The sequence below is a fragment of the Tamandua tetradactyla genome, chromosome 6, assembly GCF_023851605.1.
Source record: "Tamandua tetradactyla isolate mTamTet1 chromosome 6, mTamTet1.pri, whole genome shotgun sequence".
NCBI classification, from domain to species: Eukaryota; Metazoa; Chordata; class Mammalia; order Pilosa; family Myrmecophagidae; genus Tamandua; species Tamandua tetradactyla.
Window position 1 is genome coordinate 78,947,470 of NC_135332.1, and position 14,085 is coordinate 78,961,554.

The following is a 14,085-nucleotide window of genomic DNA, read 5'->3' on the forward strand; positions in this document are numbered from 1 at the left end:
GAAGTGGGAAAATTAACACTTCCTGATTCTAAAGTTTATTATAAAGCCACAGTGGTCAAAAGAGCATGGTACTGGCACAAAGATAGAAGTATCGACCAATGGAAATGAATTGAGAGTGCAGTAATAGACCACCAAATCTATAGTCCACTGATCTTCAACAAGGCCTCCAAATCCACTGAACCAGGAAAAAAGAATGTTTTCAGTAAAGGGGCATGGGAGAACTGGATATCAATAGCCAGAAAAAAAAGAAGGAAAAAGAAAGAGGACCTTTACCTTAAACCCTATACAAAAATTAACTCAAAGTGGATCAAAATGATAGAACCAGTATCATAAATCTCTTGTTCTTGATTTGCCTATGTGCATTTTTACCAGTTCCTGAAGGTTAGGGGAGGGGGTTTCTGTACCAGGAAATGTGCCTTATCTCACTTGCCTGCAAGGAGAGGGGGTTTGGGGATTTTCCATAGAGAGCACAGCTGAACTAGAAAGAGAGGAAGGCCTGCCTGCTACAGTTGATAGAAATATTGTGACAAGAGGTTAGCAGGAACTTAGTCCTATATTTTCCCTATAAGCAACTTTACGATAGGTGTGAATTCAATGTTCACTATTACTTTATAGAATCTAACTACTAAAAATATGAGAATCAGCTGTATCTCTTAGCATAATTACATCAGATTCCCAGAAGGATGGATCTAATTGTTGGCCAAGATCACACTGCTTTTGGAAGCTGGGAAGGCTATGGGAGAACTTGATAATATACTCAAGCAAAATACCATTTAAGTGAACTTACCACTCATCTAACCCTAATTTAGATACAAAGCATATATCCTACCTTCCCTTAGGCCAGGCATTTGCAATGGCAACAACATGCCTGGTGGATCTGACAACATTATCCAAAAGACAGAAAGGACTTTAGGGAAAGAAAGGTGCTGATCTAGCCATCATTGTTCTTTGAATGGTGAGCAGCATTCATTCACTAGAAGATATATTAACTAGAATATTTATAAACTATAACAAGATTAGAGGGACTTTCTCTTTCAAGAGGAAGGTGAAAGATGAGAGTAAGTCTGAAAAGATGATAGGGTTTTAGTGAAGTGGATCCAGCAGACTCAATAAATAATGCTGAATAATGCTAGGACCTAGTGCTTTGAAAGGGTATGCACCCTGAATTAACAGAACTTCTTGACTCTTTTGAAATAGATAAGGTCAAAGTAGCCATGGGCAGTGGCATTATGTCTTAGATTCTGTGGCACAAGGGGCACATTTATGTGAATCTCATGGACTTCCAAACCTATACAATTATCTGAGAACACTTCTTATATCAGTGCACTAATAGTATCCTCATCTCAAGAATAGAAAGAATAAGACACATCCTTTAATATAGTCAGAAGTCACAGGAACTAAAAAATATCCATGTTCTCCCTGTAGGCAGATAACCAATGGACACAACAATCAATGAAAACTCATCCCAGTATAAGTCCATGAACTGAGGCATGATAACTGACATTCCCCCAAATGACTTGAAACCTAGCAATAACTATCAAAAGAAACTTCAATGATACCTGTCCCAATAGTATATGTTGTGAGTAATAATATCTGTTATAATAGCTGATTCTGTTTGGAAGACATATCAAGCACCTCTGTGAATATTAAGTTTTTTCTTCTGTAATGAAGTGAATTGTACCATGAACATACTGAAATAAGTGTTACAGTATAATATATATGTATGCATGTGTGTATATATACATATATATATATACACACATACACATATGATTCAACTATAAACTGAAATAAGAATCAAAATTATGAGTTACAAGGGGATGGGATGGGGATAGGGAATTGGGAGAAAAGGCTTAAAATATAAAAAATTTCCTATTTAGAATAATGTCAATTTTGTGGTAATGGATTGGGGTTTTGATCTTATCACTGAGAATGTCATTAAGAGCACTGAAATATGTTTTTGAATGTGATTAAAATTGTAAATGTTAGCTTGTATATATGGTAACAGAATAAAGTTTTAAAAAATAATCCATACAACTACATTGCACAAATAGAGAACCCTAAATTAAACCATGGACTATAGTTAATAAAGCAATTATAAAAATGTGTTATCATCACTTATAACAAATCTTTAACAACAATGTAAGTGCTAATATTAATATGGTATATGGGAATCTTGTGTTTTTTGCAAGATCATTCTCTAAACCCACAAATTCCCTAATCAGGAAAAAAAGATATGCAAAAAAACGGTCATATGGTAACAGTGATAGTGATGATTAAATGGGTTGGAGATAGGGTAAAATCTCCTCAGGATTAATACTGATATAAAATGTCTTGCATTAGGGAGAACTGAATTTACCTAACAATCAGTTACTTTTTACATTGAATAATTCTTCACAGTTTATTACAAGGTACACATAGTGGTAGATCAAGGGGAAAATGAGTAATCAAATTAATCAGAATATTAAAATGTACTTATGTTTTTATATGATGGATTAGTTGTTTCTTTAAATATATCCCTACCTGACCCTGGATCTTCCAAATATTAAACATATCCATATTGACACTATTGCTTTATCTGTTATAATGACATACTAAATGTAGATGCTGAGAAAAAATCTGATCATTTTACTGTAAAAGAATCTAGACCAAGGGCTGTGGAGCTGAACTCTACAGTAATAGGTTAACTCAGAAGAATAAGGATAATGAGCTCTCCACATTCCAAAGGTCTACAGGACTGACTGTTGGCTGTGAGAGATATCCTCTGAGCCCTTGGCCCAACCAGCACAATAAGAGTGACCTGTATAACTTGTGTCACTCCAGACAGTTTATAGTAAGAAAGTGATCTTTGTGAATAACTGTTTTTGAATGCATGGGGCTTTGGACCACACAGTATCAGTTTGACCTCAGGAATGGGGTAACTGGAGTCTGAATAGCTAAGGTCAATCACATCTGTGTTGTATGCCTACATGACTAATCACCAATAAAATTACTGGATGGCAAAATTTCCTTTGAGGTTCACTGATTAATCCTCCTTTGACATGTTGATGTTATACATTGTTGCTGGATGAATTACATCCATCCATGCAACTACATTGGGAGAGGACAACTGACACCTTGTGCCTCCTTTCTTCTGAACTTCACCCAACACACCTTTTTCTTTTGCTGATCTTGAGCTTTTCAGTTCACCATAATAAACTAAAAATATGAGTATACAGTTATGCCACATGCAGCATCAATTTCAATTCTTTAGCTGTATTATTGTTGAAATTGTGTGTGTGTGTGCATGACTGTTTTTTGTGTTTTATGTACATATGCCTGGTATTTTCTGGCTATTGATATTCTTTACAAAATGCAGAATGTTTCTAAGTGAACCTAAAGTCATCATTTTTTAAAAAAAATTGTCTGTATATAGGAAGGAAAGTCTCCCTGGCAAGGTTCCAGGGCTGAACCTTGCCCTAGCACTGTGGGATTAACAAAAATAAATAAGGTATCAGTGGCTTAGAGAATTCAAATAGATCATGAGACTTTTCTGGAGGCTACCTTTATGCAAGCTTCAGCTAGATATTGCTATTTGTCATCATGTGCCAAATTCCAACCCAAACCATTCCTGCCAATATTAAAAAACACTTAGGGTTTTATCTGAGCTTCTAGAAAGTTTTCATGCACTATGATTACTTTTCAGAAACTTGCAACCTCCAGATCAGTTCCTAGGCCAGATGATTCCTGAAACCAAGAGAGGCCAGCCTCTCCAGAACATCAAATAGTTCCATCTCCCACCCCATATTATCAACCGTGTTTTCAACATGAAAACATAATGGGCATAGCCAAAATGCCTCTAAATGTTGGGAGAAATGTCAAAAAAGAAGGTGGAGCTATAACAGAAAAGATATGATGATTATGACTGCTGAATCATTGTATCAATATTCATTTTAGTCTTCAGTGTCTTGGAAAAGCTAGAAGGAAAAATTTTAAATTGTGGAACTGTAATCCACATCAAATTCTGAATTCCATTCTATAATTAATTGTTGTAGTGTGCTTTCAGATTTATTGCTTTTTTGTGTACATGCTACTTTTCACAATATAAATAAATAAAAAATAAAAATATGACTGAAGTCACATGGATATGGGGAATTGAAAGAATCTATTGCTAATCTGCAAACTGGGAAATTTCGGGAGATTCAGTACTGGAACACAAACTTTTAAAGAACAAAATCCCATAGAGAATAAATGTTAATAATGAAATGAAATTTGGAAAATATATATGTTGCTTGTGAAGTTTAATTTATTTGCTAATTTAAAATAATGTCTGATGCTTTAGAAAGCTACCCATGGTAACACTATACAAGATTAAGGCAGAGTACTTTAATAGATAAATACATAAGCAGAAAAGCACAACCCTTTAGTTAAGTATATAGCTTCTCAGTTATGCAAAAATATTAAATTCATGCAGACTATTTACAGCATTGGAAGTACACATATATATTTGACCTACCAATTGCCTCATCACCATTTAATGACTTACATGCTCATGGCCACATAATTTGTTGTTCTATCTAAGATATTTCCATTAATGAATGTGAGCTCTGGGATAATATGGGACAATTTCTGATGAGAAATGGGGACACTAATATAATTGGAGGAAATTCTGAAGTGCAATGGAATCACCAATATAATAGAAAGAGACAATGTGGAATGGGGATAATTGTATGATATTGGAAAATTGTTGAAGAGCATTGAATGTATAAAATATTTTGGAAAATTTCATTGAATTACTGTGGTGCAGTTATATTAGGAGAAATATTTTGTTAAGTGAAAGATAATAAAACTAGCCTTGAGACAATCCTAAAGAGGAAACATGTTACTAGAAACTTTACAATAATGAAGGGAGACTCAGGTATAATATTGGGCACATTCTCATGAGGAAGTTATACTTGTACAATATTGGAAAACTCCCAATTAAGAATATGCTTGCTAGTATGAAGCTGAGAACCTTTCTGCAAAGAAAGTATACATAGACAGCAGTTATTATTTCTGATGACAATTCAGGTTACCAAAGCAATATTTGTAAATTACTGATGAAGGATTTAGAGAAATGAAATAATGTTGGGAAATTTGCAAAGACAAATGAAAGTACAGGTATAATATTGGGAAATTTCTGATGATGAATGTGAACATTGTAATAATATAGCAAATTTTCAAATAAGCAGTGGTAGCAGTGAAACCTCATGGGACAACTGGCGATATTATGTAATATGGAAATATTATGGTGGGGATTTGTGGCAGTGATATAATATTGGGTCTTCTGAAAAGAAATGTGACACTGGTATTTAATGGAGAAACTACTAATGAGGAATGGGGTACTAGTATAATTTGAAGAACTCCTGAAGAAAACTGAAGGCATCAATATAATACTGGAAAATTCATTGTGAGGATTTAGGGTTCTGATATAATATTGGGTATTTTCACAAAAGTAACTGCAGCAGTGACTTAATATTGGGCATTTAATAATATATGGAAGAATATGTATAATTTGGGGAAGCATATTGTGAAGGCTGGAGGATACTGTTATAATAATAGAAAAATTTCCATGAAGATGGTAGGAACATTTTAATATTTGGAAATTTGGACTACAAATACGATGAGAAACATAGAATACATAAAATATTGGGAAATTTTTGAAGGAGAATTGGATATAGGCATGTAGTGGGGATGAAACAATTTTTAAAAATTTCCATGAGGAATCCATTCACTTGTATAATATGGGAAATCTGAAGAATGGGGATACTAGTAACATAAGAAATTTCCGTGATTTCTCATAAAAAATGAGGACATTGGTATAATACTGGGGAAATATATTCCAATGAGGAATTGAGATTCTGAATTAATACAGGGAAACTACTAGAGATATTAGGTCATTGAAATAATATTATGAAACTTCTTATCAGTAAATTAGACATTGGTATAATATGGCAGAATACCTGAAATGAATGATTGCACTATATTATTGGGAATCTTCTCAAAAGAAATAGGGTCACCATAATCATATGGAAAAACTTAATAAAAATGACACATTGGAATAACATTGAAAAGCATCTGATGAAAATGTGGCAATTATGCAATAAGAAAAATTCTGATGATCAATGATCAACCCGGTATAATATTGGGAAAATACTGATGCAAAAAGATTTTCTTTTATAACAGAAATCTTTTCAGAGTGTGGCCTCTGATGTCATTTGGGAAATCTTTCAAAGAGAATGTAGTCACTTGTATTATATGAGTAGACATACTGATGAATGGGTGCACTGGTCTAATATTGGAAAACTTTTGAAATGGAATAGGAATGCTGATATCATGTGAGTCAACTCCTGATCAATAAAGAGGAAATAGTGTAATAAATTGGACACACTTTGAAGAGGAATGTGGAACTGTTAAAACAAACAGAGAAACTTCTGTTGAGAAGTGAGGGGAGTTCACATAAAATTGGGAAAGTTCTGATAAGAAGTTTCCTAAAGAAATAGGGGCACTGAGTGCTCACTTTGGCAGCACATATACAACATTGGAATGATACAGAGAATTTTAGCATGGCCGCTGTACAAGGATGACACACAAATTTGTGAAGCGTTTTATATTTAAAAAAAGAAAAGAAGAAATAGCGGCACTTGTATATGATGAGAAAATTCTTATGATATAGTGGAGTTAATTTCATAACGGAAAACTTCTGAAGATGAATAAGGGAACTGGTGTCATGTGGACAAAATCTGAAGTATATGGGGATACCAATATAATATTTGGAGTTTTAAAAAAAAAGTGGCCTGCTTTAATATTGGGAAACATATGATGAATATCTGGGCAATAGTATTATATGATAAAACTTCTGTAAGTAACGGAATGGTGTGATACATGTAGAACTCTGATTATGATTGTGGGTGCAGACAATAAGAGAATTTTGATACAGACTAAGGGTATGGGTAACATATGGAGGAAATCTGATAAAAATAGGGAGCAGCAGCATATTTTTTACTATCTTCTGAAGAAGAATGCAAGCAATAGAATATTATGGGAAGGATTCCGATGAGGAAGAATCCTGGAATTATATTAGCAAATGTCTGAAGAGGAATGTGGGTACTGATAAATGGAGAAATTTGGATTTGTAATGGAGTCAGCAGTGAAATATTGGAAAATATGTGATAGATATTGATGGCATATATTTAATAATGATAAGTTTCCAATCAGAAATTGGAGGAATTACATAATAAATAGAAACTTCTGTAATGAACTATCATGTTATGAAAATTCTAATGATGAATGAAGCACTAAAGTTATATTAGAAAGTATAGATGATGAATGAAGACAATAGCCCAAGAAGAGGTGATTGTGGGTAAGGAAAGGAGCACTAGTATAACACTGGGAAAATTCTGAAGATGAACGGGAAAACTGGCATTTTATTCACAAAGTTGCAATAGAATTGGAAGAAATACTATAATATTGGGAAATTTCTGATGAGGAATCAGGGCACCAGTATACTATTGGGGAGATTCTGATGAGAAATGGGGACACTACTTAAATATTTAGAACTTCCAGGGGGATGTGAAGACCCTAGCATTATTTTGAGAAATGGAGAATTGGGACACAATAATATGGGATAATTCAGATAAGGAAGGAGGACACTTTTCATGTGAAGTGGAGGCACTGTATATTACTGGTGAATTCTTTATGAGGAGTGCTGACTCTGGTTAATATTATTGGGGATGTCTGATAAAAATATACACTGTGGAAAACATTGGGAAACTTTTGATGAGAATTGGATTCCCTCAAATCTGCTGCTATCAGAAAACATGACAAAAATTGCAGTCACTGTTGTATTTGGAAAAATCCTAGTAGAAATAAGGCTAACTTACAATAGTAGAGTCTTCTTCATGATTAATAAGACTGGTGTAAAAAGGGGAATAACTTAGAAATAAATCAGGGGTTTATGTCAAAATGGACCACATATAGAACAAATTTCAATCTATGAATAGAATAGTGATACAAAATTATCATTTTGTTGATTTTAATTGAACACAGAGGTAAATTATTTATTTATTTGTACACAGTATTGATTTTGCTTTACACATGTCATTGTTATGAAAGAGCATTAAAGAATTAGTTTCTACTAACTTTTGTCTTAATTCTACATTTCTGATAGTAGCAGATTTGAGGGAATCCAATTCTCATCAAAAGTTTCCCAATGTTTTCCACAGTGTATATTTTTATCAGACATCCCCAATAATATTAACCAGAGTCAGCACTCCTCATAAAGAATTCACCAGTAATATACAGTGCCTCCACTTCACATGAGAAGTGTCCTCCTTCCTTATCTGAATTATCCCATATTATTGTGTCCCAATTATCCATTTCTCAAAATAATGCTAGGGTCTTCACATCCCCCTGGAAGTTCTAAATATTTAAGTAGTGTCCCCATTTCTCATCAGAATCTTATGATTACTTTCTTATGTTACTAGTATCCCCATTCTTCAGATTTCCCATATTATACAAGTGAATGGATTCCTCATGGAAATTTTTAAAAATTGTTTCATCCCCACTACATGCCTATATCCAATTCTCCTTCAAAAATTTCCCAATATTATATGTATTCTATGTTTCTCATTGTATTTGTAGTCCAAATTTCCAAATATTAAAATGTTCCTACCATCTTCATGGAAATTTTTCTATTATTATAACAGTATCCTCCAGCCTTCACAATATGCTTCCCCAAATTATACATATTCTTCCATATATTATTAAATGCCCAATATTAAGTCACTGCTGCAGTTACTTTTGTGAAAATACCCAATATTATATCAGAACCCTAAATCCTCACAATGAATTTTCCAGTATTATATTGATGCCTTCAGTTTTCTTCAGGAGTTCTTCAAATTATACTAGTACCCCATTCCTCATTAGTAGTTTCTCCATTAAATACCAGTGTCACATTTCTTTTCAGAAGACCCAATATTATATCACTGCCACAAATCCCCACCATAATATTTCCATATTACATAATATCGCCAGTTGTCCCATGAGGTTTCACTGCCACCACTGCTTATTTGAAAATTTGCTATATTATTACAATTATTACACATACCAATGTGTCATTCATTGATTTCTAGGTTTCTCAATCTCAGCACCAATATTTTAAGCCACATAATTCTTTGCTTTGAGGGGATATCTTGTGCACTGTGGAATAGCTTCATTCCTGGCTTCTAACTGCTACATACCAATAATACATTTCCCCAAAAATTGTAACAACCCAAATGACTCCTGGCTGGAGGTAGGGAAAATCACTCCTAGTCAAGAACCAGAGATTTATTGTGTAGCTGGTGAGATAACTTGCTTGTTAGAAATCAATGTTTAGAAATTAAACAAAAAGTTGTATAGTCAACAGAGAAATGAAGGATAAAGATAAAACAGAAAGAACTAAACACAATGAAGTATTACATACATAGCTATGAGAGAGAAGTACAATAAAAATGTAAAATGCAATATGAGAATACCATTACAAACTAAGATAGGAAAATATTTCTTATATAAGATGTAAAAAATAAAATAAAAAATGAGCAATACATCTGATGACAGTTAAATGAATAACTTCTGTTCAACTAAAAATATGATAAATAAATTGAAGTACAAACCACTTAAATGTGAGATAACATTTATATGCTCTAAAAGCCTAACAGTGAGTGCCATGCCCTCACCAGATATGCCCACATACAATGGGAAAGAATTTGCATCTGGCTAGTTCCTAAAGTTGGACTAACTATACTCTGCCCTGTCCTCAACCTAAGCATTTTCATCTCTCTGCCAGTTGGAAACCATTTAAAGAAACGAATCATATGCTTCCACAAGAACTGATGGTCACCTTATCCTCTCTTGGTACAAAGTCTGCATCCACAGTCCCTGCCTGTTCATTCACTCTGTCCCTGAATGCATACCCAGCCCTTTGTGGCTCTGCCATCTCCAGCTCTGAGGTTGTGGGTATATTTGATTAATAAACCTCAGTTTGATTTCCTCTACCCAGTATGGTGTGTCACATGTCTGGCCTTTTCATCGTATTTAGGGTAGGGATTCACTCACTCACAAACCAGGTGAATAAGAAGCAATCAAAACATATATGAGTAAATGATAGGTATATAGATAGATAGGGAGAGAGATAGATATAGACACAGTTGATATAGTGAATGATATATATAGCAAAAAATTTATAGAAAAAATTTGTAAGCCAGGAAAGACCTCTTAGAGAGAAATAAAGATGATAACCCAAAAGAAAAATGAACCAATAATCAGAACAAACAGTTCATAACAGACCAAACAAAAATGGTGGATAGACATTTGAGAAAAATATCACCAACAAACAAGGAAATGCAATTATAAACAAAATCAGATACAAGTTTAAAGTCTCATTTTTTATAATTGAAATATTGGACAATTTCAAATATTGGTATACTATGGAGAAATGACTACACAGTTACTTTTTTTCATGGAATTTATTTGGTATAGTTATTGCGAGGGAGGCATAGGGGATATGTCCAAGACAATGATGATACTTTACTTCTTAAAATGAGTGGCTTTTGCAATAATATTCTCTATATCCATGTAATTTATGCATCTATTCAATACTAAAGAAATAAAAGCCACTAACATAAGTAAATGGTAAGAAAAAAATAGCTTAAACAAAAAGAGAAAAGGAAGGATGGGGGAAGAAGAGAGAACAAATTACCTTATATTCTTCATTTGTGGGTTAAAAGTGGTAAACTGCAAAAACCCTTTAAAACATAGTCATAATTTTATATTGTTTTCCACCTTCAGTCCTTGCTTCCTAAACTTCATCTTTATTCTGAAAAGGGCAAATCCTGGACAAGATCCCATTATAACACTATCCATGGGACTCTATGTGTTGGGACTTGTCTTATTGTTATCAAAAGGAAAAAAAATTACTGAAGTTGTCATTTTGCTGCTTTTTAAATGTTTTGTATTGTGCAATGAACTTCTGTAATACTCAATTAGTTTCCTCACTCAGGATTGTTTAAAGATATTCAATTATATGGAGATTACTATTTATATGCCATATTGCTTGCATTATGGTTAATTCAATTGATAAATATATATTTATAACAATTTAACATGAAAAATAATTCTGTTGTGAGACTTTTAAGTCTTTTGATTTTTAATATAGCATACAATAATTGAACTGGATAGCTGCTCACTAAGAATGGAGAAAAAAATGTATTCCTTAAAGGCCATTTCCTTACTATTAAATGCTGTGCAATTCCATTACCAAACTTGTTTAGTAGCATTAAATCTTTATTAGAAGTAGTAAAAGCAATTTACCTGAACCTATTATGATATGTCTAATTTATTAACCATATCTTGAAGTACAATATGGTTAATAATTTATACCTTTGATATACTTCTTTTATATTTTAAAGAGAAACACAACTGCCAGCATATGAAAAAGTCATTATTCTAATTAGAAAAATACTGAAGGCTTAGAGTTAATTCTACAAATCAATATTTAATTAACAATGTGTCAAACTGAAGATACTGTTACAATAGTATATGTTACTAAAATAAGATGCTCATTTATCATTGATGTAGCTGTGAAGAATAAGTCACACACAAAAAAAATAATAAAAATGGGATAGGTAGCACATGACACCCAAAGACAGCCAAATCCCCCATTTAACCATAATATCAATAATGGAAATGTCATTTGGTTTCTAAACAGAGCATTGCAGCTGTTTCAGGTTTTTTATTGTTCACTTACATATATGACTACAAGAAACTTGTGATGAAATTTCAGAGTAGATTTTCACTAACTTCTTTCAATTTAGATATTTTTAACTACTTCAAGCTTATAATGCAAGGAATTCATTTTTGTGTTTGTGTGCTTTAAGGAATTTATGTGACTACCATAGATAATAAAAACTATAATTTTCTTTACCCTTGAAAGCTTGTCAACATAAACGTCAGGTGAATTTCCAAGCATGAAGTAAGTTAGTTACAAACCATGAAGAATAAAAAGAAAAGAGAAAGAAAGAAATACTCATCATCTCTGAGCCAGGTAGATGAAATACTGATTGTATAATTATTATTTGAATAGTTGCATTGTATATTAAACATACCTATTTACAAATATTGTAAGCTAATTCGTTTATCCAAAATAGCAAATATTTTGTTTTATTATACTCAAATGTATTGATTATCAATAATGTAATTTATTGAACACTAGTACTATCATATGAAATGTTATGACATTTGAATGAAATCTATTCTCTAACTTGAGTCATGTTTCTGTGATGGAGTACTTTACAGAAGTTAAAAAAAAAGTAAACCTGAATGAAATAAATAGTAATAAAATGTTGAGCTATATATTTGAGATATGGGAATCTATCATTAAATTATATATTTAATATTTGAAATATGGAAACAACAAAATAACCAGTGACAGGCATATTAAAATGGATGATGACTTAAATTGCTGTAATGTTTGAGAAATAAGAAAAATAATTATAAAGTGAAATTCAGCATTAAGTATATTGGTTATAATCAATAGGAAAGTGGAATTTAGATCTTCTAACAGAAATTAGGGCATTTTAATACATTAAAATATTTTGTGCTTGGTGTGAGCTTGAGGAAGGTTAATTGTTTGATGTGCTGATATTTAAATAACAAAAGTAATTAAATAATACAATAAGGAAATAGAAAAAAATGGTGCTGAAGAAAGGGTTGAGAAAAGAGAAATAGAGACTTTACTTGAAAAAATCAAATCAAGGATGGTTTTTTCAAACTGACTTTGAAAATTAAAATCATATACTTGTTTCAAGAAACCTATGCTCATGCATTTTCTTTTTTTCATTAATGCAGCGCCCATCCCTCCACACATAGAAAACTGACATAATTGAATATTTTCAAGTATTGCTTTTTTCAAGACAAGAGAAAGAAGGCCACAAAGTGGATGGTAAAAGGCAGGAAAACCAAAATTGCAGTGTTTGTGGTGACTTGAAGCTTTATGTACCTCAGAAACAGTTTATTAAATTTAACCCATCCCTGTGGCTTTGAATCCATTGTAAATAAGACATTTAGATGAGGCAAATTTGGTTAAGGTATAGTCCACCTGGGTCATTATGGGTCTTGATCCTGTCTCTGGAGTATTTTATAAGCAGAGTGAATTTCAGATGGACAGAGAGAAAACCACAGGAAATAAGAAGCTGAACTTCAACAGAACCTAGAAGAGAAAGGAAAGCTAAGCTTAGCTGTGACAAGCTAAGGACCAAGGGGCACCAGAAGTCAAGCCCAGAAAGCCAGTGTCTTTGGGAAGAAAGCACAGCCTTGGTGATGCCTTGACCTGGAAGTTTTCCCAGCCTCGAACAATGAATGAATAAATTCTCATTGTTTAAACCAACTTATTTCATGGTATTTGCTTGAGCTGTCAAAGAAATTAAAACTGTGGTTAACAGTGTGGTCTCTAGCACAAATTTACTAACTTTGAAGCTCTATTCACCCACTCCTTACACATGTAATCTTGGTCAGTGTTCTAGTTTGCTGGTTGCCAGAATTCAATATACCAGAAATGGAATGGCTTCTAAAAGGGGAATCTAATAAGTTGCCAGTATAAAGTCCCAATTAAATGAGTCTATAGAAATGTCCAATCTAAGGCATCCAAGGAAAGACCCCTTATTTCAAGGAGGCCAATGAAATTCAGGGTTTCTCTTTCAAGTGAGAAGGCACATGGTTAACACAGTCAGGGCTTCTCTCTCAGCTGGAAGGGCACATGGTGTCATCTGCTAGCTTTCTCTCCTGGCTTCTGGTTTTATGAAGCTCCCCAGGAGGTGTTATCCTCCTTCATCTCCAAAGGTTGCTGGCTCATGGACTCTCTGCTTCATGGTGCTGCAGCATTCTCTGCTCTCTCCAAATCTCTCATTCTCAAAATGTTTCCTCTTTTATAGGACTCCAGTAAACCAATCAATATCCACCCAGATGGGTGGAGACACATCTCCCCTAATCCAGTTTAACAACCACTCTTGATCAAGATACACCTCCAGG

General features: G+C 33.3%; 1 long non-coding RNA gene and 1 other non-coding gene across 2 annotated transcripts in view; both read left to right on the forward strand.

The window, feature by feature from the left end:
* LOC143686154 (uncharacterized) overlaps nt 1-14,034 on the forward strand; it is a 29,677-nt gene extending 15,643 nt beyond the window's left edge. Inside the window, exons 2-3 of the long non-coding RNA XR_013176938.1 lie at nt 11,993-12,103; nt 13,218-14,034. This is a non-coding gene — a long non-coding RNA (uncharacterized LOC143686154). The remainder of the gene's footprint in view (nt 1-11,992; nt 12,104-13,217) is intronic.
* LOC143689213 (U6 spliceosomal RNA) lies at nt 6,531-6,636 on the forward strand. Its single transcript, XR_013178672.1, has one exon. It is a non-coding gene; the product is annotated as a U6 spliceosomal RNA (small nuclear RNA).
* Nucleotides 14,035-14,085: the final 51 nt, after the last annotated feature.